We start from the raw sequence: 21,938 nt of genomic DNA on the forward strand, positions 1-21,938 counted from the left end.
ACTATACCCTGTGACTAGTAGGTACTAAGGAATGCTGGGAGAACCTGACAACCAGGTCTGCTTTGATATGCTAAATAAGCACACCTCAGCCTTGTGACCCAAGGTTTGAGACTTAATACCCTTCATTCTCCCTCTCCCCCAGACACCCCTCCCCCCCATTGTTTCCTCTTCAGAAAAGAACAGGTCTCCAAGAGATGACAGCCAAATAGGATAAAACAAGATACAGTAAGACAAGGCAAAAGTACTTATATTGAGGCTGACAAGGCGACCCAATAGATGGAAAAGAGTCCCAAGAGTAGGCAATAGAGTCACTATTAGTAATCTGTCTTTGTTAGGGTTTCCATTGCTGTGAAGAGACACCATGATCACAGTAACTCTTATAACTATTTGAAACTCTTCTAAATGGAAGGAGAGCTGTGGTCACACAAGACTGATAAATTTCACACGTTGGAGTCAGAATGATGGGTTTGAATAATTTGTATAATTTGGGAAGGCAGTCATGTATAAATAAAACGTGATCAAATCAAAATTCAAGAAATTGCATTATGTGCCCCAGATTATGCAATAAACAGTTATTCGGCTCGGATTTGAAGCCCTCCTCATATCACAGTGGCTCTCATGAATCATTTGAATTAAGTTCTCAGGCTAAAATTTAGAACCCAGATCCAAGCTGATTATGGTGGCAATTGCCTTCAGGAGGCAGAGGCAGGCCTGGTCTACAGAGCGAGTTCCAGGATAACCAGGGCTGTTACACAGAGAAACCCTGTCTCTAAAAACAAATAACAAAACAAAAAACAAAAGAAAAAAAAGTAGTTTCAGAGCCCAGACTGTTTGCTCCACTTCTCATGAACTGTGTGAGTCATAGCTTCTGCACTCAAAACATCAAACAGAGCAACGGGACTGAGGCTCTTCATAGAGCTCGTGTGAAACCATAGAACAGCGTGGTGATGGATGCCATGTTGGTTGCTGAGGAGAACTGAAGCATTGAAAAATAGGGAAAGATTCCAAGGGCACTGGTCTCCTATAGATAGTTAGATACAGAAAAGAGCAGTTTTGAAAATAAAAATGGCTTAAGACAAACTTTGCCCAGCTAAAAAATTTTACTTGGTACTGAACACAGGGAAAAAGAATAAAAAGCAGTATCATTGTGGAGTAGCAAGTAGAGAGGCAAGTTGGGGAAGGAAGACTAAGTCAACTGGAAAAGGATATAAATAGCAATCTTCTCTCTCAATGACCAGTCAGTGGATACAGATGTCTTATTCTTTCATTACTGTCTCTGCTGTCTAACGTATCTTGGAGCTTTAACTTACTCATCTAGACACATGATAAATGTAGCTCAATTATTTCCTCATGCCTTTGTTTTTAGAAATATATATTGATAATCAGATCAAAAAATTGCTAAGATTGGTAGGACTTTGTAGTGGGAGAAGGGAGGCTGCTTGTTGGTTCCTAGCTATCTGGCCAACTTAGACCCAAAATAATCACACAGAAACTTTATAAACTAACTCGCTGCTTGGCCCATTAGCTCTAGCTTCTTATAGGCTAATCTCTTACATAATAATTTAGCCCATTTCTATTAATCTGTGTACCATCACATGACAGTGGCTTATAGGCTAAAGTTCTCAGCATTTGTCTCCGGTAGCTCTGTGGCTTCTCTCTGACTCTGCCCTTCTTTCTCCCAGCATACAGCCCAGCTTTCCCTGCTTAGTTCTGTTCTTCACTGCCAGAGGCTCAAAGCAGTTCTTTATTCATTAACCAATAAAAGCAACACACAGACAGAAGGACCTCCCACACCAGGACTTCACTATAGGGGCTGGAGAGGTGGCTCAGTGGTTGAGAGCACTGGGTGCTCTTGTAGAGGATCCAAATTTGGTTTCCAGCACCCACATGTTTGGTTCCCAGCTCACACTCCCAGTAACACCAGTTTAGGGGGTCTGACACATCTGATACCCTCTTCTGTTCTCCATGGGCACCAAGCATGCACACGGTGTACATGGACACATGTAGACAAAATACTCACACACATACAATAAAAATAAAGTAAAACAAGCAATAGGTTAACTGGAGTACAAAGCATCACAGTATTAGTTGGAATGTTTTATAGCAATAAAGAATTGGCAAATTAGATTTTGTTTTTTACCACTGCTCTGTTCAGTAAAATTTTGCATCATACGTAGTAGCCTTTCCCCTTTTTTGCCCATGTTCCATTGTCTTAATTGTCTCCCAGGTTGTGGAGAAAACTCTCATATGTTCACCAGATCCTTAAAGATTAGAATATTTCTGTATTCTCATCATTTTGCTTACTACAATATAATCTGTGGGTATCCCTTCTATATTTGAAAACATATTTGATCTTGTAATCTATAAGGCAAGAGGATTGATAAAGTGTATTCAGTGATTGACAGGGGAATAAATCTCTGATATCTACTTCCTTTTAAAAAATCTTTAAAAAAATTCATTTAACTTATTTTTTTTTCTGTATACGAGTGTTTTTTTTTAAAAATATTTCTTTATTATGTATACAATATTCTGTTGGCGTGTATGCCTAAAGGCCAGAAGAGGGCACCAGACCTCATTACAGATGGTTGTGAGCCACCATGTGGTTGCTGGGAATTGAACTCAGGACCTTTGGAAGAGCAGGCAATGCTCTTAACCACTGAGCCATCTCTCCAGCCCCTATACGAGTGTTTTTGCCTTCGTGTGTGTGTGTGTGTGTGTGTGTGTGTGTGTGTGTACACCCTAAGCATGCCTGATGCCCAAAGAGGTTAGGAGAGGGCATCAGATCCCGTGGAAATGGTGTTATAGGTCGTTGTGAGCTACCACATGGGTGCTGGGAACTGAGTTCAGGTCTTCCACAGGAGCAACAAGACTCTTAACCTCTGAACCATTTCTCTTGCTTCCTGCCTTCTTTCTCAACCCAAACAAAATAATCAATGTAAAGATTTCAGATATTTTAAAAGTTTCACGTAGGAAAACAAATTGGGGGAAGGGTCAAGTATTTTCAAAACATAATGTAGGAAGCTCCCTGCTTTATTTGCACTAAACTAAGCCTGGCTCTAAATGAACTTGATTTAATTTAATGGTTTCATGAACATTCTGCAAAGGAGGCTGCTTGTTAATGACGTCATACATTCCGGCACATTTACTCATGCCTCCTAGACTCCATTTGGAAGTCTCATTTTTTTTTTCCCCCCAAGACAGGGTTTCTCTGTGTAGCCCTGGCTGTCTTGTAATTCGCTCATTAGATTTGGTTCATCTTGGACTCAGAGCTCTGCCTGCCTCTGACTCCAAAATGCTGGATTTGGAAATCTCAGTCTTAGTCTTAATGTACAAAAGTAGACTCTCTCTCTCTCTCTCTCTCTCTCTCTCTCTCTCTCTCTCTCTCTCTCTCTCTCTCTCTTCTGTTTTGGTTTTTGTTTTCCGAGACAGGATTTCTCTGTAGCTTTGGAGCCTCTCCTGGAAACTAGCTCTTGTAGACCAGGCTGGTCTCGAACTCACAGAGATCAGCCTGCCTTTGCCTCCAGAGTTCTGGGATTAAAGGCATATGCCACCACTGCCCGGCTCAGTTTTCTTCATCTCATAATTGGCTCCAAACTCCTTTGCTGCTCAAATCAGAACTTTGAGAGTCATCCTTAATTATTGTGTTTTTCCTCAACGTCACAGCTATCAGTAAACCAGCGTGACCTTGATAATGTCTTTTGTGGGAGTGGACTCTCTTTTCCACTGTGTGGGGCCTGTGATGAGGTTGTCCTGTAATTTTATTTTCCTCAGGCTTGTCAGCGAGAACCTTGACCTGCTGAGCTATGTCAACAGCCCCCAGATATTTAGCTGACCTTTCCTTCCCACCGTTAGTGCCCTTGCTCAGTCCGGAGCATTACAGTCTTCAGTTATTTCCACAGTCTCTAAATCTCTTTCCTCAGTCTCTGTCATTCCTCTATTTGAAGCTCTAAAAGGCCTTTTAAATACAGCTTGAACTTCTATTGTGTTGTCTTAAAGACTTTTAGTAACTCGCAGGAAGATCACATGCTTCTAGATGAGGCTGATGTGGTTAGTCCGGGACACTCCCTGAACAACATTGACAATCTCAAACTCAGCTCTATGATCTACCATTAAATCACCATATTCTAGCCTTATGAGTTTCTTTCTTATCCTCACGTCTTCCGTCGTTTGACAGCACCTCCCCCACCTCCACCAAGCCATGCCAGGTAGTCCCAAAGCTTTTGAATGTGCCTTGTTTTCTTTTCTTCCTTCCTTTTTTTTAATTTTTTTTTATTTTTGAGATAGGATCTCATTATGTAGTACTGGCTGTCCTGGAACTTGCTATGTAGGCCAGGCTAGCCTCACAGAGATCTGCCTGCCTCTGCCTTCTGAGTACTGGGAGAAATGAAAAGTGGGCTCTGTCTAGCAAACCACTCATTCTTATTGAATGTATATTTGATCTTCTTTTGGTAACGTCATCCTGGCTTTTTTTTCTGCTGTCATTTGGGATGATTTGATGGGACAGCTAAGGAGGGTATCTTGACCAAAGGACAGTCATGTGTTACAAATCTATCAGTGGATATCTCTCTCGCTGCAATTTGAACCAGCAGCAGACTGATTCAAATACCTGGATGATATTGCCAGGTAAAAATGTTGATTAGGGAAAGTGATTGGAGCTCCTGATCCTGGTTCTTATAGGCCTATATTTCAAGCACTTAAAAATTGTTCTATGTGTATGAATGTCTTGCCTGCATATATGAACGTGGACCATGAGGGGGTGCCAGAGAATCTCAGAAGAATGTGTCTGATCCTATAGAGCTAGGGTAGTTTTGAATCAGTATGGGGGTGCTGCAAATCAACCCTAGGTCCTCTGCGAGAGCAGCAGATGCTGTTAACTGCTGAGCCATCTTACCAGCTTGCAAGCATTCTTTTAGGCCTGCATAGCCCACATCCTGTAAACAGATTTCCTTGCTGTGCTGACATTTATCAGCATTGGCTTTTGTGGCTGGCATCCTCAAGCTCCTTCCCTCAAGCCTTGGCTTCTGTCAGTGGTCATAGGTTTCTGTGACGAACTTGCACATTGCAGGGTCCTCCCCTAAATATCAGATGCTTTTCTGAACCTGTTGTGATAATTTACAACTTTTTATTTAATACATTTTATATTGCAGTCCTGGAATAAACAGGATCATAGTTTCTTTCTTTCTTTCTTTCTTTCTTTCTTTCTTTCTTTCTTTCTTTCTTTCTTTCTTCTTCTTCCTTTTTTTTTTTTTTTTTTTTTGGTTTTTCGAGACAGGGTTTCTCTGTGGCTTTGGAACCTGTCCTGGAACTAGCTCTGTAGACCAGGCTGGTCTCGAACTCACAGAGATCCGCCTGCCTCTGCCTCCCGAGTGCTGGGATTAAAGGCGTGCGCCACCACCGCCCGGCTTCCTTTTTTTTTTGGAGACAAGATTTCTCTGTATCTTTGGAGCCTGTCCTTGAACTAGCTCTTGTAGACCGTGCTGGCTTCAAACTCACAGAGATCCACCTGCCTCTGCCTCCTGAGTGCTGGGATTAAAGGCGTGCGCCACCACTGCCCGGCGGATCATAGTTTCTTTTTAAAGTTTTGGTGTTTTTTTTTTTTGTCTTTTGTCAGTCTTCATTCTCTCTCTCCCCCCTCTCTGTGAGTGTGTGTGTGTGTGTGAGAGAGAGAGAGAGAGAGACAGAGAGAGAGAGAGAGACAGAGAGAGAGAGAGACAGAGTATTCATTCACAATGGAGTTGATCTTTATGCTTGTCTTACTAAGACCATCAAATTTTGACATAAAATTGTATTTCCCTCTTGAATTACACAAACCGATTTGTGAAAAGTAGACAATCCATTCCTTGGTTGTTTGATGAACTCACCTTTAAAAGTTTTTGGAATTGAGTAAGGCTTTAGGAGGAAGACTGCAGATTTCTGAGTATTCTGAGTACTGTTTTTGTTGTTGTTGTTGTTTTTAAATCACATACATATATACATATATTCACACATGCATGCTTGCTCCTGTATGTGGTTGCTGGAAATTGAACTCAGAACCTCTGGAAGAGCAGCTGGTGCTCTTAACCACTGAGCCCTCTCTCCAGCCCCTGTACGTGCTTTTTAGGATGGACAACTGACAGACACTAAGTTTGAAAATCTCACTTCCTCTTTTTTTATTTTTAATTTTTTGAGGTAGGATCTTAACACATAGGTCAGGCTATGCTCAAGTTGCTTAGCTGCCCCTTGGTGGAATTACCAGCATGTGTCCCTTTTAGATGCTGTATTAGTCAGGTTTCTCTAGATAAACAGAACTTAGAGAATGACACACTCTCTCTATATAAACACAGGGGATTTGTTAGAATGACTAAAGGCTGTGGTCCAGCTAATCCAATAATGGCTGGCTAGGAACAGAAAGTCCAAGAATCCAGTAGTCTCAGCTGGTCTTCAGAAGACAGTGGAATTTCTAAGTAGGCTTTAATGCCACTGAAGGCATGGCAAAGAGCAAATGTTTCTTTATTCCATGTCCTTATATAGGCTTCTAGCAGAAGGGGTGGTCCAGATTAGAGGTGGGTTTTCCCAACTCAAGTGATCTGGATTAAAAGTGTGTCTTTTCCTCGCTCAAAGTTCCTGATTAGAAGTTGATCTTCCTAATTCAAATTAAGCTGTCTCCTGTTTTAGATCAAGATGTGAGGCCGCAGCTTTCATAGACTCTAATCCTCTGTGATCGCTATTCTTTGTTGTTAACTTGGCTATATCTGAAATTAACTAAGATGCAAAAATTGAGCATACCTGTGTGGAATTTTTGCTTAATTTGAAGTGAGAACATCGACTTCTCATATGGATCTTTAAGGTGGGAAGATAACACCTTTAATCTAGACCACTTGAACTGGGAAAACCCACCTCTAATCTGGACCACATCTTCTGCTGGAAGCCTATATAAGGACATGGAAGAAAGAAGCTTTTGCTCTTTGCCTCCTTGCTCTCGCCTTGCTAACAAGTCCATTCCTCACTGGCATTAGGACCCATTTCTTCAGGATTCTGGTGTATTCTAAAGACCAGCTGAGACTACTGGATTCTCGGACTTTCTGTTTCTGAGCAACCATTATTGGGTTAGCTAGGCAATAGCCTGTTAAGTCATTCTGATAAACCCCCACTCAATATGTACAGAGATTCATTCGGTAAGTTCTGTTACTGTAGAGAACTCTGGTGAATACACCCTCTGAAACTGAAAGCCCAGTTTAACAGTCTCTTCTATAAAAGTTACTTCGGTCATGGTGGTTTGCCACAATAACTAAGACAGCCTTATGGTTCCTGAGCTGGCTCCGAATGTGCTGTAAAACTGAAGAGGTCTTTTACTTCTTGTGGTACTTTGATTAGGAATGGCCCCCGTAGACTCCTGTGTGTTGTGCCCAGATTACGACCCCCAGAGAGGCCCAGACTGTAATGAGCAAGGTTTATTTAGAGTAATACAAACATGTTTGGAACTCCTCTCTACCTCATTGCAGCAGGGGTTAGAGATGAGTTCCAAACATGTTTGTATTATGCTAAATAAACATTGCTTATTACAGTCTGGGCCTCTCTGGTGGTCTCTCTCTGGGGGTCGTAATCTGGGCACAACATGTGCTTTGAGGTCTCATATGCTTAAGCTATGCCCAGTCTTCTTTGCTGCCTGCGGATCAAGACGTAGATTTCTCAGCTCCTTCTTCAGCACCAAGTCTGCCTACATGCCACTGTGCTTCCCACCACAAAGATAATGGACTAAACCTGTGAACTGTAAGCCAACCTCAATACTTTCCTTTATAAAAGTTGCTATGCTCATGGTGCCTCTTGCAGCAATAGAAACCCGAAGATGTCAGACACAGATAACGCTAGGTTTCCAAGACAGGCACACACCCCACCCCTGATCTCTCCTTTGGTGCTCTGCTCAGTGTCTGCTTATTGCACGGAGTCTCTGGACTACAGTGACAGCTAGTGAGTCAACCTTTAGGAACGTGCATCTAGAAGCTCTGGGCTACTTAGCTCAATGAGAGTGGGGCATAAGGGACTCTGTCTGAATTCAATGGTCAAATCCTCTTGTGGCTCCATAGGCTGATATGGTTTCTGTTGGTGTAGCCCCAGGGTGGGCAGTCAGAGAGTGATGACACTCCTGAAGGGTCCTTGGAAGACTCCGTATGTCCTAGGGATAAGGGCTTGTGGGGCGATGGGAATGGCTTCCTCCACCTGGAAGACTTGCACCCACTGGGACTCTGGGGCCTGGATGTGTCTGCTTTCTCTTCTGTCCGCTTCAGGCACTCTGTGTGATCTATACTCTCTGAGCTTTTTGACACTCCACTGTTACACGTATCCTCTGTTTCACGTCCTATGTAAACCTCTGTGTACGGCAGGGATGCTGACTGTCCAGCACTCTATGTGTGTGAGATGCTGTGCCTTCATCCTGGCATAGCTAGGAGTCACAACAGCAAAATCCCCCCATGCGTGTGCTCTGCCAGCACAGCCCTGTCCCACTACTGGCTACTTGTCCCCTTTACTATCCAACTCACCCTTTGGGAACCAAAGCCAAGTTCTCCCAATCTTCCCACACCAAACCCAAAACCTGTGACAGACCATTCCTCTCATCATCTGGCAAGAGCTTCCCCAATTATTCATGTTTCTCAAATATATCAACTTCAAAACCTACCTAAACACCCCCCCCCCCGAAAAGACTATTCTGATGTAATGGAAGCCTCTCGATTTGTATTCTCTCCAACACAACCAGACCCAACTTTCAGATAACAGTTGTTCTCCAGTTAGCCTTATATATCCAATCAAAATTCCCCTGGCTCCTTGCAAAACTCTCAAACGCCAGATCAATACTCCTGACAAGCAACAGCCCAAGTCTTCCTGGCTACTGCCTATTTCCAAAGGTGAGATCTCGCCCCCTTTTCCTGGTCTTGGGACTCCTCTTTCCAACTACCAGGACCTAGAAATTTCAAATGTATATCTAAGATAAAAATTTTTCTTTATATTCAACTTTACCCCTGTGTTTATCTCTTCGAACAGATTTCAAATCAGCTGCAGATTGCTCCAGCTGTTTCCTTGGAATCTACATCCTAGACAGTGCCAAAGCGTCCAGCCCCAGATAGTGCAGCCTCACAGACTGTTCCAACTCAGCCTACACTTCCATATGGTACAAGTGAAACGGCCTGCCCTTCCCAGCCTTGACCAGCAACCCAGCTTCCTTGGGTCCCCTAACAATGATGCCCCAATGTCAACAGGAAGCAGCCAGAGAACGGTGCCCACTTATCAAACACCCAGCGACTGAATAATAAAACAAAAAGGTGGGCATGAATTGACTCTGGCAGGCCCAAGAATGGCAAACACGGCTCTGGCAGGCCTTTCCCTCTTCTCTCTTCTTTGCTAAAAACCAGTACATTACATCCCTAAAACTGGCCATCAAGCTCTATTCTCTTCTTTGGCTACTTCCTCCTCCTGACCTAACTAGTACTGAAGTGTCGCAATCAAAAGTTCCCTTTTGGTCATCCTAATTAAGATGCCCAATCAAAACAAACCAACTCATCCTAACGCAGGGGTTTCCCCTTTTATGTTTATAAACTGCCATTTGTGATCTAATGTACAAGGGAAGTAGAAAAAGACAAGATCTCCTGAGTAAATTGAGAGCGTGGGGACCATGGGAGAGGGCTGAAGGAGAGGGGAGAGGAAGGGAGGGGAGCAGAGAAAATAAATAGCTCAACAACAACAACAAAAAATACCTTAGCCGGGCGGTGGTGGTGCACGCCTTTAATCCCAGCACTCGGGAGGCAGAGGAAGGCGGATCTCTGTGAGTTAGAGACCAGCCTGGTCTACAAGAGCTAGCTAGTTCCAGGACAGGCTCCAAAACCACAGAGAAACCCTGTCTCAAAAAAAAAATACCTTAAAAAAAAAACCGGGCTGGAGAAATGGCTCAGTGGTTAAGAGCACTGACTGCTTTTCTAGAGGACCCGGGTTCAATTCCCAGCACCCACATGGCAGCTCACAACTGTTTGAAAATCCAGTTCCAGGGGATCTGACACCTTCACACCAATGCACATAAAATAAAGATAAATAAATCATAAAAAATTAAAAAAAATAAAGCTGTCATTTGCCTATGGGTCACCTCTGTTTCTTCTCTTTCTTCCCAGGAGCAAATATCCCTTACCCCTATTCCTTGTTCTTTTCCCCGTCTCCCTCCTGTCTATTTCTTTTCTTTTTTTTTTTTGGTTTTTTGAGACAGGGTTTCTCTGTGGCTTTGGAGCCTATCCTGGAACTAGCTCTTGTAGACCAGGCTGGTCTCGAACTCACAGAGATCCGCCTGCCTCTGCCTCCCTAGTGCTGGGATTAAAGGTGTGTGCCACCATCGCCCGGCCCCTCCTGTCTATTTCTTGTCCTTGTCTCTTATTCCCTGCACTTTGTCCCTCTGGCATAAATAAATCTTTGGGCTGGGAACTTGGTCTTGGGTTGTCTTGTGCCAATGCAGGTCACTTCAGTGATCATATACCCTATTAAACTCTACATACTCGTGAAAACCACAATTAAAAATATCCCATTCCAATATGTCTTCTAATCTGCCTTCACTCAATCCAAGGGGAATATGTATTTATAAACTATACACTAGCAATGACTAGCAAAACTCATTAGTCTGCCCAAGTGCAACACAAACATATTGCCTTGTTTCTTTCTGGGAGAACTTACACTTACCATAGTCTACAGAGGCGGATAATAGAAGCAAAATGTTCCTTCCTTAAGAGCCCTTATTTAAGGAATTAACAGCTGTTTTTTTCCTGTGCTTTAAAAAACTTGTATTATGCAGGAAATTGGGTTTAATATAACAAACCATTTTGAGAATATTTAATGAAAATACATATAAAGAATGGCAGATCTATTTATACTAATTACTTTAGCCCTCATAACAATAGTCTCCTGATCTTTATGACTTTCGTCAGAGAAGTAGGCAGTATTGAACGTCTCCTCAATTGAATAAAAATACATTGACTGTACAGGTATGGTCTACACAGGTGAAAATGTTTTTGGTGGTCTTTACTTTTCAAGTTTGATTCTTTTGTGTTCCCTCTCTTTTCCGTAACCCAGATAGAGCCTAGTGCTTGCTAGGCCAGTGCTCTGCCCCTGAACTAAATCTTCGACACTTCAAATTTGTGTTTTAGATTGCTCCTGTGGTATTTAGAGTAGGTTCTAATTAAAACGCCACAAAGAGATAGAGAAGAGGAAATCTTTCTATTCCCGTTCCCCACCCACCGAGGCCTCCTGAAACAAACGAGGTTATAAACTACTGATCTCTCTTGTTATACCCACCCCAGTATTAAAGAATTTGTTAGTAGCATAGCCCTTATTAAAAGTTATTATTTCAAGCCACAGTAGGACCAGTAGGGCATGTCAGGATCCTGCAATCTTTACATCAAACTACATTAAAAACAAACCGCAGTGGTTTCGGAGCTGTTAAAGCCGATGGCTCAATAGGTCTAAATCTAAGTAGTTGGTTTTAAGATTTAGACTGGGGGAGAAAATGTATGATAAGAGCCAAGGGAAGGAGATTTTCGTTCCTCGGAATGTGATAAAGATTCTGGAAAGCTTTCGGAGGACTGGATCACGTGGTTTGGACTTTTGCTAGTCCAGCAGTGTGGTGGTGAGCGCGGCTCCCTGCCAGGCCTCAGGGGTTCCAGCCCAGACCTCAGGCAGCTCGCTCCAACCCGACCTGGATTCCAAAGCGAGGCGTCGCCCGGCGGTCCCCGCCCTCGTCGGCCTGCTAGCTGGAGGGCCGCGCGACACTTCTCGGCTCCTCGACCCGGGATGGGTGCAGGGAAGAGGCGCGGACTGCTCTGACTCGCAGCCTCTGCTAGGGCCTCACGCTCCGCACGTCCGTCCTCTGTCAAGCGGCCCGGAGCAGTCGCGGGTGGTTTCTCCACAGCACCCAAGGCTTCCGAAAGCCGGCCCTCCCTCATCTCCCCTTCCTCGACGGGGGATGACAGCTCACGCGGCTCAGTAAGACACTAACAACTGGGCAGAGCTCCCAGGCCAGCCGGAGCAGGCGGTGCGACTCGGCGAGAGGGGCGGGGCCCTGACGGGCAACACCACAGCCCAATAGCGTCTCTCTACCTCCCAGTGTGGCCCAATGAGGCGCGAGAGGCGGGACTTCCGCTCGCCCTGCTGTTGTCGTCCCTGCTCGGACTCGCTTGGGTAGGGGCTCGGTGCGGATCCTCAGTCATGAAGTCCGGGTAGCGACTTCTCCCGGGTGCCCGCGAGCCTGGGTTCCGGGGCCGGACTTCAGGTAAGAGCCAGCGTCGCTCGGCCGCGGTGGGCGGGGGTTGTCCTCGGGCCTGGCCGGGAGAACACACCCCCTCCGGCCTGGGTGCGGTGGCCCGCGGCGGGGACTTGTAGGGCCCTTCGGTGTCAGTACACGCCCGTGCGGGACACCGGTTCTTAGCGCCCCGTCCTGCGGGCTTGTCGGTCTGAAGTTGTCGGGTCGTGGGTTTTGCTTCCCACGTTCCCTTCCAGAGGTGCCTGTGGCTTGGAAAGATACTTGGAAGACTTCCCTTGACCCAGCACTTGACTCTTAAGTCTTTGGAGAAAATTCTCCCGGGCCAGTTTTGTCTTTGAAAAAAAAAAAAGAAGAAAAAAAATGCGATCGCTCGCTTCCTTTCTTTCTCACCGCCTCCCTCCCCCGCCCCCTTCCTTCCCTAAAAGCTCAGCTTTCAGGCTTAGACGTGACCTTGCTAGAGCTACACACTGCACACCCCCCCTCCCCCGCCCAATTTTTGAAGTTAGAACTTCGGCAAGGACGCTTATGAATTGATCTGTTCCCCCAGAGGGAAACAACTTTGGTAGCCTCTGCTGCGTGTTCTCTGCTGGCTTTTGGTAAATGGCTGTATTTTGTCCTAATCTGGCAGTAGTTAATTTCCGCAACTCCCGTTTTACCCTCACTTTCAGCACCGTGGGCAGCTGCTGTGGGCTGACGTCTGCCCCGAACCTGCCCCGGTGTTGTTCGCCCAGTGATGCAGCAGTTACAGTGGAATCTGCATTCCTTCAGGCAGTGACTAGAAGACAGCTGCGCTTTCTGACCCAACACAGTAAAGTTGGTCGCGCCTCCAAAGAGCCAGTAGAAACAGGCCATTTGCAAATTTCCGGAAGAGCTCTTGAGAGGTTTAATCTGTCATAGGGTCCTGGTTTGTTTATTTGAGACAGGATCTCTGTGTAGCCCAGACGGACCGCAAACTGGCTATGCTTCTGACTCAGCCTACCGAGTACTGAAATTACTGGGCCATCAAACCTTGTTTAAAGATAGTTTTTAATGGGTCAAAAAGATAACTCCGTTTTAGGGGACCACAGCTGGACTTGAGTGCAGGGCCACAGGGTTTCATGGATTGATTTTTCTTTTAATTTATAGAAAATCAGTTTCAATTTTTTTTTAAATGTGTGTCAAGAGGAAGTTGTAGAATGTATTATTGTAGATTTTGGGGAAAACAAATATTTCAAAAGACAGGTTGCAAACTGGGGAGTGAGACTAGACTTTACCCCTTGTGTTTTGGGACATCAATAAATATGGAAAGGGCTAGGGAGATGTTTCAGTGAGTAGGAGAGCTTGCTGTGCAAGCCCAGTGACCTGAATTAGATTTTCTAGAGCCCTTGTAGACGTGGAAGGGGAGAACGGACTCGGCCAAGCTGCCCTCCGCCCTCCACATGAACCCTGTCGTGTGTGCTTTCCCTCCCAAGTCAAACACACACAATAAGCAAAAGTTAAAAAGTGAAAAAAGTGGGAAAGTTGTGAAGATGAAATGACGTGAAACCCATCGTGTGATGTAGTTCAGCTTCATTGAATCGGTTGTGCAGGACCCACAGTTTTCTCTGTGTACGGAATGACAGTTATCCTAGCAGCGGGTGTGTGCTTCGCTCTGCCTTACTTGAAGTCAGCATGATGTCTTGATGGGCAGTGTAAATCATGTGTACAAAAACCATGGTTAGGGAAGTCGATTATGGAAGGGTTCGGGGCTAATTTCTCATTTATCCTTGCTATTTCTTTAAGGGTTTTGGTGGACCCATGTGACTAGCATGCAGCTTGCTTCCTTTGATGTTTCTACATCTGAGACGAACAGGTTTTATATCAGATTTCAGGCACTACTTCAGCAAAGAGAGGGTGGAGTAGGGGTTTGACTCTAGGGGCAGGCGGATAGTGGTGGGCTGACTCTTTATGCTTTGTAGTTTTATTACAAATAGGTTTTAGCTGGCTTGATAAAAATATTATGGTATACTTATGTTAATATTAACTAAAAAATTATGACTCTGGACATTTTAAAATTAGGAATTAATAATGTATAGCTGAAAGCAGATGAGTAAACCAAACAGTGATTTCCACTGTTTGAGTTGTTATCGCCTTGTGGTGCTGGTGTGGTGTTTTCCGGCAACATGAAAAGAGGAAGGCACTTAATAAGCATTGTTAAGTTTCTCAAGGCAGGGTTTCTCTGTGTAGCTTTGGAACCTCTCCTAGAGCTCACTCTGTAGACCAGGCTGGTCTTGAACTCACAAAGATCCACCTGCCTCTGCCTCCTGAGTGCTGGCATTAAAGGTGTGTGTCACCACCACCCAGCCAGAATTAAGCTTTTATAAAGATTTTGCACTGCACAAAGGTTGATTTGAGAAGAATAAAAGTATATCATTGCTAGTGTCAAAATTTATATGTCCAAGTATACAAATAACAAAGCATAATAGTTAATATTAGGTATGGGTTCAATAGATTTCTAATTACTTTGTATTATCACATACAGCTCTCAAATTCATTAGTGTGGTAGATAATACAATTATGACAAAATTGTTTTTGTTTTTTTTAAATATTTATTTATTATGTATACAATATTCTGTCTGTGTGTATGCCTGCAGGCCTGAAGAGGGCACCAGTCCTCATTAGAGATGGTTGTGAGCCACCATATGGTTGCTGGGAATGAACTCAGGACCTTTGGAAGAGCAGGCCATGCTCTTAACCACTGAGCCATCTCTTCAGCCCGACAAAATTGTTTTTTGTATGTGTGCACACATATACTCACAGTGCACATGTGGAGGCTGAGGACAACTTGTGGGAGATGCTTTTTTCATATGACTTAGGATCCGGAGGTCAAATTCATGTCTTCATGTTTGGCAGCAAGTGTCTTTACCCTCTGAGTCATCTCACTGGCCCTAATACACCCTTAACATTAAAAAATTATTATTATTATTTTAAGTGGTGGTGAGGGTTTCACTATGTAGACTTGGCTGGCCTAAAACTTGCTGTGTAAGTTTGGATTGGCCTCAAACTCACAGAACTCTTCCTACCTCTGCCTCCCTAGTGCAGGGATTAAAGGCATGTGCCATCTTGTCTGGCTAAATTATTTCAACTTATATATATTTTTTCTTTTTGTGTATGTGTGTCTGTGTGAGTGAATGACACATGTTTTGTGGGTGACTGTGGAGGCCTGCAGGTGTTGGGTACCCTGAGGCTTGAGTTAAGGTAGCTGTGAGCCACCTGATGTAGGTGCTGAGAACCAAACTCAGATCTTCTGGAGGAGCAGGAAGCACTGCTGAGCCGTCTCCTCTGTGCCCAGTTATGTATACCGTTCTTAGAGACGAGAATATGTACCGTTCTTACAGATGAGAATATGTACCGTTCTTACAGATGAGACTATGTACCGTTCTTACAGACGAATATGTACCATTCTTACAGACGAGAATACATACCATTCTTACAGACGAGAATACGTACTGTTCTTACAGACGAGAACATGTACCTTTCTTACAGACGATACTATGTACCGTTCTTACAGACGATACTATGTACCGTTCTTACAGATGAGACTATGTACTGTTCTTACAGACGAGACTATGTACCGTTCTTACAGACGAGAAGCACGAGTTCATGCCTGTAGGAGAATAGATCGAATTGACACCCACTATATAAAGCCAGTCGCTGGGTGGCATTCCTTAAAAAACGCACAGCGTGAGACTAAGAAGGTGGCTCAGTGTGTAAGAGCATGTGCTGCATAAGCATGAAGACTTTAGTGTAGATCCTAGCACCCATGCGAAGAATCTGAGAGTGGCCCACACCTGTAACCCCAGCCTTGGGAGATGGTGGGAGACAGGAAGATGACTGGGGCTGGCTGGCCATCAGGCTAGCAAAAAACCAGAGTAAAAGACCCTTTCTCAAGGAAATAAGGTGTAGAACTGTAGACTGATAAAGGATACCCAAACTCCCTTTCTGACCTCTTAAGTCTATGCACATGTGTACACATGTATATACTACACACGTCATAATGCCCCGTAGACTACTCTTGGGTATTTGACTTTTTCCTTGCTGGTGACTTTGGATAGTTTGCTTAACTCTTTACTCATAATGCCTGGGCACTGGGACAGTTTGTAAATCCTTAGAGAGAATGATGAGCCTCAGGCTTGTTCTTACATCGAGGATGTGGTTGTTTGCTTAATTGACAGTAAATGGAGGAGCAGGGGAGACAACAGACCCCAGGAGGACATCATCAAGGCAGAGGTTTAGAGAAAGAGAACATTTGCTAACGTCATATATTCAAGGAACAGCCTAATGAAGAGAAACGGTAGAGTGTGGAGACCCTCAAATGCCAGATTAAGGATTTTGCATTTGACTTATTATTTATTTTATTTTATTGATATTTACTGAGCTCTGCATTTTTCTCTGCTCCCCTCTCTGACCCTCCCCTCCCCCCTTCAATCCTCCCCCAAGGTCCTCATGCTCCCAATTTTCTCAGGAGATCTTGTCTTTTTCTACTTTCTACTTCCCATGTAGATTAGATCTATGTAAGTCTCTCTTAGTGTCCGCATTGTTGTCCAAGTTCTCTGGGATTGTGGTTTGTAGGCTGGCTTTCTTTGCTTTACGTTTAACAACCACCTGTGAGTGAGTACATGTGATAATTGTCTTTCTGTATCTGGGTTACCTCACTCAAAATAATGTTTTCTAGCTCTATCCATTTTCCTGTAAAATTCAAGCTGTCATTATTTTTTTCTGCTGTATAGTACTCCATTGTGTAAATGTACCACATTTTTCTTATTCATTCTTCAGTCAAGGGGCATTTAGGTTGTTTCCAGGTTCTGGCTATGACAAACAAAGCTGCTACGAACATGTCCTTGTGGCACGATTGAGCATCCTTTGGATATATACCCAAAAGTGGTATTACTGGGTCTTGAGGAAGGTTGTTTCCTAATTTTCTGAGAAATCGCCACACTGACATCCAAAGGGGTTGTACCAACTTGCATTCCCACCAGCAATGTAGGAGTGTTCCCTTTTCCCTACAACCTCTCCAGCATAAGTTGTCATCAGTGTTTTTGATCTTGGCCATTCTTACAGGTGTAAGATGGAATCTCAGAGTTGTTTTGATTTGCATTTCTCTGATGACTAAGGATGTTGAACATTTCCTTAAGTGTCTTTCAGCCATTTTAGATTCTTCTGTTGAGAGTTCTCTGTTTAGGTCTGTACTCCATTTTTTAAATTGGATTATGTGATCTTTTGGTGTCCAATTTCTTGAGTTCTTTGTATATTTTGGAGATCAGCCCTTTGTCTGATGTAGGGTTAGTGAAGATCTTTCCCCCATTCTGTGGGCTATCGTTTTGTCTTGTTGACCATGTCCTTTGCTTCACAGAAGCTTTTCAGTTTCAGGAGGTCCCATTTATTAATTGTTTCTCTCAGTGTCTGTGCTGCTAGGGTTCTATTTAGGAAGTGGTTCCCTGTACTAATGCGTTCAAGTGTACTTCCCACTTTCTCTTCTATAAGGTTCAGTGTGGCTGGCTTTATGTTGAGGTCTTTGATCCATTTGACTTGAGCATTTGACTTTTAGTTGTGACCAATCCCTCTTTTAATTTGGGAACAGAGGTCCAGTGGAGAAGTGGGAGCCTGAGATGGGAGTTCCATAGAGTTGAGACAAAGTGTGGAGGTTGTAATGAAGGGTAGGTTTGACATGTTTAGATTAACATCGGGAATGGACATGGCTTTGGGCGGATCTGGGGGAGTATTGATGCTAGTAGTGTAAATAAAGGATCTTACGATGAGCACATTTAGTGGATGGGTTCTAAGGAGAGACGGAGTGATGGAGAAGATGCTGAGCAGTGCAAAGGTAAAGTGGATACTGGAAGCTGTTCCATGAGCGGAGGAGTGAGGCTCACACCATGAGGAAGTGGCCCAAACTGCCGTTCCTACTTGGGGCGCTGGCAATACCTCAGGACTGAGAGTTCCCCACTTAGTAGGAATGCGCTGACGTTTTCCTGTAGCATGTCTCATTAGTGTTCTGGGGCCGCAGGAAAAGTGTAAACACACAAGGCTCCCATTTCTCAGAACAGTAAACTGGAGACCAGAGATTCTCACGCTAAGAATGTCGGAAGATGTTTTGAGTTTTGTATTCTGCAAGGCTCAGCAACATTTCCATGTTAGATCTAATTATTTCTTTGTCGATTAACTTGAATTGCTCATAGCAAAACCCTTATTCAGAGATGGGGTGAGACTTTGCGGGACAACAAAGTCAGTACACAACTACAGAGTGTACTCTGTTTCTTCCCAAGTTCACACTGGAAGAACTGCAAAGGGAGAAAGGCTACCTGGGATGGCAGGCAGAGTGAAGATCTGTGAGTAAATCCCTTTGCCTTCCATCCTCTGGCTTCCGTTTCCCCCTTCTGTGAAATGACGATGGTAGCAGTTCTGAGTCGGAGTTGTTTGGAAAATTAGTCAATATGTGGAAAGTGGTAGAGAGTAATTGGGATGTTTGTGTTGTGATGGGACCTGTGGTAAAAAAGAAGGAGCAGTGTCTCAGAGCCCTCTTTACATCGAAAGGGCTCAGGATTAAGTAATAGAAGGGCCTGTAGGGTTTTTTTATTTTTCCCCTTAGCAAGCAGATTTTCTAGGCTTACATGCAATTTCTTGATTTTAAATTATGCTGTGAACTTTCTCCCTGAATTATTTTTAGTTCTCTGATGTCATGTTAGGCCTGAGTGAGTGGCCAGTCAAACAAAAGTGTGTTTGCTGGTGAGCATGGAGAGAGAGCAGGCCCGCACACATGTCATCTCAGTAGAAACAGTACTCGAACCCCGCTGCTTGCATGGCTTTCTTCTTTTACCCAGCATCCTTTCACCCAACAAATATTTATTCATTCCCTTTTTTGTCATGTGCTAGGCACTTAGTCAGCATCATTTAACTGAAGGGACAGGAGCCCTGTCCTTCTGGAGCTGGCCTTTTTGTGGGAGAAACGGGTACCTTTTTATTATGGTAATTAGATTTTTTTTTTCTACTGTATGTTCAAGCCATACTACTTAAGCAGATAAGAATAACGATACCAGATCCTGGTGGGTTGTGAGGAGCACTCTGAAGGAAGGAATGGATCATGTCTTTCTTATGTTTCCTCCCCTCTCTCCGAGTCCCCCCTCCCACTACAGTGTCTTACCTTTTGAACAGTGCCAAGGGTTATACATATGTTGAATGGTAAATTGTTGTGTCTTCAACTTTGCTTTTGTTATCTCCTTTGAGACAAATGGTTTAAAGTCAGAAAGCTCTTAATGCATGCAAATATAAGTGCACATTAAAAGTTCATGATAGACAGGAAGAGGCTGTGCCCAGGCAGGGAGCAGGCTTTGAAGGAAATTTGTAGTGCAGTAAGTATTAAGGACTATGCATTCGCTCGATGAACAAAGAGAGACCTGCTGTGAATTGTATTTCTGCTGATCTAGGAGACCAATAGAAATAAGGTTGTTGGAGACAAAAGCTTCAACATTAAGGGAACCTGGGTATTATTGTTCACTAACAATAACGATTTTTTTTTTACCTTCCAATTAATTTTCCCATTGGTAAGGTAATTGGAATTTTTCAGCTTAAAAAAATCAGCTTTTGAGATGTCTTGCAAAAATGTTGCATTAATATTTTGCTTTACTAACATAGATAAAATAGAGCTGATTATAAAGTTCCTTTGCATACAAATGAAGCTAAATAACTGCTTTTGGTTAATGACATAGGTTTAAGAGTGGATTTTTATCAAATCCACATTATGTTTTGGTGCTATTTGCTAATGACTGCCGTGTACACTTTAAAACAGGGTACAATGTAGTTACTATACAGTTGTCAGAGGAGAAGGAGCTGAGTGTTTCCCATGGAGCTTCAGTGCTAGGCCATAGTGAGTGGTTCCTCACCTTTTCATGTTTACCTTTGTACACTGGTCCCTTGTGTTATTTCCTGGCATGAGATGCGAGACGTACAGAATCAGAGAATGTCAGTTCCTAATCTGTAGATGTTTAAAGAAAAAGGATCCCTAGCATGAGGGGGTAACACAAGAATGATGATCAGTTGGTTTGGTTACCTTGTGGTGGTACCAACAAAGCAGAATGAGAGGCTGCTGGACAGTGTTTTCAGTGAGAAGAAGGGAGTATGGAGGATGGCCAGGGACTGAGTTCAGAGAGAGCGAGTGTAAGTAGATCTGTCTTTGACATCCGTGTGATCTGCCAAGGAATTTTACACAGGTCGTAGCATGGTCAGGCATTTCCTTTTTTCCCACCATATATTAATTATGACATTTTCATTCATATTTATTAAATGTTTTGAGCATACTCATTTACTTTTATTCTCTCTTGTGCTCCTCCTCCTACTTGTTGAGACATTTTTGTGTGTAACTTTGCCTTCCTCTTACAAGAGGGTGAGGCTGGAAGAAGACAGTTATGCTATTTCAATCATGATCATAGATGTTGATGAAATCGGTGTTTGAAGGACAAAGTCTAAGAAACATTGTTAGTATCATGTTTTTTTTTAGGGTACTGATAATCATGAAACATATGTACATTAAGACATGTAAATATCCATAGCCACATTTATATAATTGAATGAGCAATAGATTTTGGGATAATTCTGTTCACTGATGTATGAGAACTTCTGGTTGGGTAAAATAATTTGAGAATAATTTCTAAGGAAGTTAGAAATGTGTTAATGCTTTATTGCTTAAGTGTTGTCTAGTTCAAGTTCAGTTTTTAATGATTGAACTATCCACTTAAACTTTGCAGAGGGAGTGGATCTCAACAGAGGGAAAGAGCTCTAATGAGCTGATGAGAAGTGAGTGTTTCTGCGCGGAGCCCTGGGAGAGAAAGCAGTCATTGATCTTTAACTCTTCTTACAGAAAGCACCTGTCAATGTTGAATTTATCCGGTTACTTGTCTTACAATTTCCATTTTTGACCTTTCGAAAGAAAGTACTATATGCTCATGAATTATAAATACTAATTGATTTTTTTTGGCAGGGTAAGAATTGATATTAACCTAACAAATTAACTGTTTAGGGATTGGGAAGGTGATGTAGTGGATAAGAGCACTTGCCCTGCCACGTGAGGACCTGAGTTCGAACTTGTAGCGTCCGCATGAAAAGCTGGGCAAGGCTGTGAATAAGGCGCTGATGCTGAGAGCTGGCTGGCTGGCCATTCTAGCGAGAGGCCCTGTCTGTGGCAGGAAGTCATAGAGTGATAGCGGAACACATGTCCTCTGCCGGCCCCACATATGTGTGCGCATGATGCATACAGCACACTCGCGCATTGCGCCACATACTCACAATGCCCCCCTTACACCAAAAAGACCTAATCGTTTAAAAAGTAGCAAGTCAGTGGCATTTTGTATATTTCAATGTTGTTTAGTTTTGAAATGTTTTCACCACTTCAAAATAAAAATCCTGTACCATTAGCAGCTACTTTTCTTTATTTCCTAATACCCTTAGCCATATCAACCGGTAATTATTTTTCTTTTTATGTATTTACTTACTCTGGTATTTTATAGGGAATCAAATGTTATATGGTTGTGACTTAGTAGCATTCACTTACTGACATACAGTAACATGTACTAGCACATTTAAACTACTGTGTAATATTCCTCTACAGACACAATTTATTCAGTCATTGATGGATATTTGAATCGTTTTAACCCTTTGCCTG

At 43.3% G+C, this 21,938-nt stretch overlaps 1 protein-coding gene across 4 annotated transcripts in view; it reads left to right on the forward strand.

Moving 5' to 3' along the window:
- The first annotated feature begins 11,605 nt into the window (after positions 1-11,605).
- The window catches only part of Rnf13 (ring finger protein 13), a 79,975-nt gene continuing 69,642 nt past the window's right edge, over positions 11,606-21,938 (forward strand). Inside the window, exons 1-2 of one of the 4 annotated variants that reach the window (XM_075950911.1) lie at positions 12,156-12,274; positions 18,550-18,612. The gene's annotated coding sequence lies outside the window, so the exon portion shown is untranslated. Of the gene's footprint in view, positions 12,275-18,549; positions 18,613-21,938 lie in introns of all 4 variants that reach the window. The other 3 variants (XM_075950912.1, XM_075950909.1, XM_075950910.1) reach the window with 3 other exon arrangements.

The sequence above is a fragment of the Microtus pennsylvanicus genome, chromosome 16 (genome assembly GCF_037038515.1).
Source record: "Microtus pennsylvanicus isolate mMicPen1 chromosome 16, mMicPen1.hap1, whole genome shotgun sequence".
Classification (NCBI taxonomy): Eukaryota; Metazoa; Chordata; class Mammalia; order Rodentia; family Cricetidae; genus Microtus; species Microtus pennsylvanicus.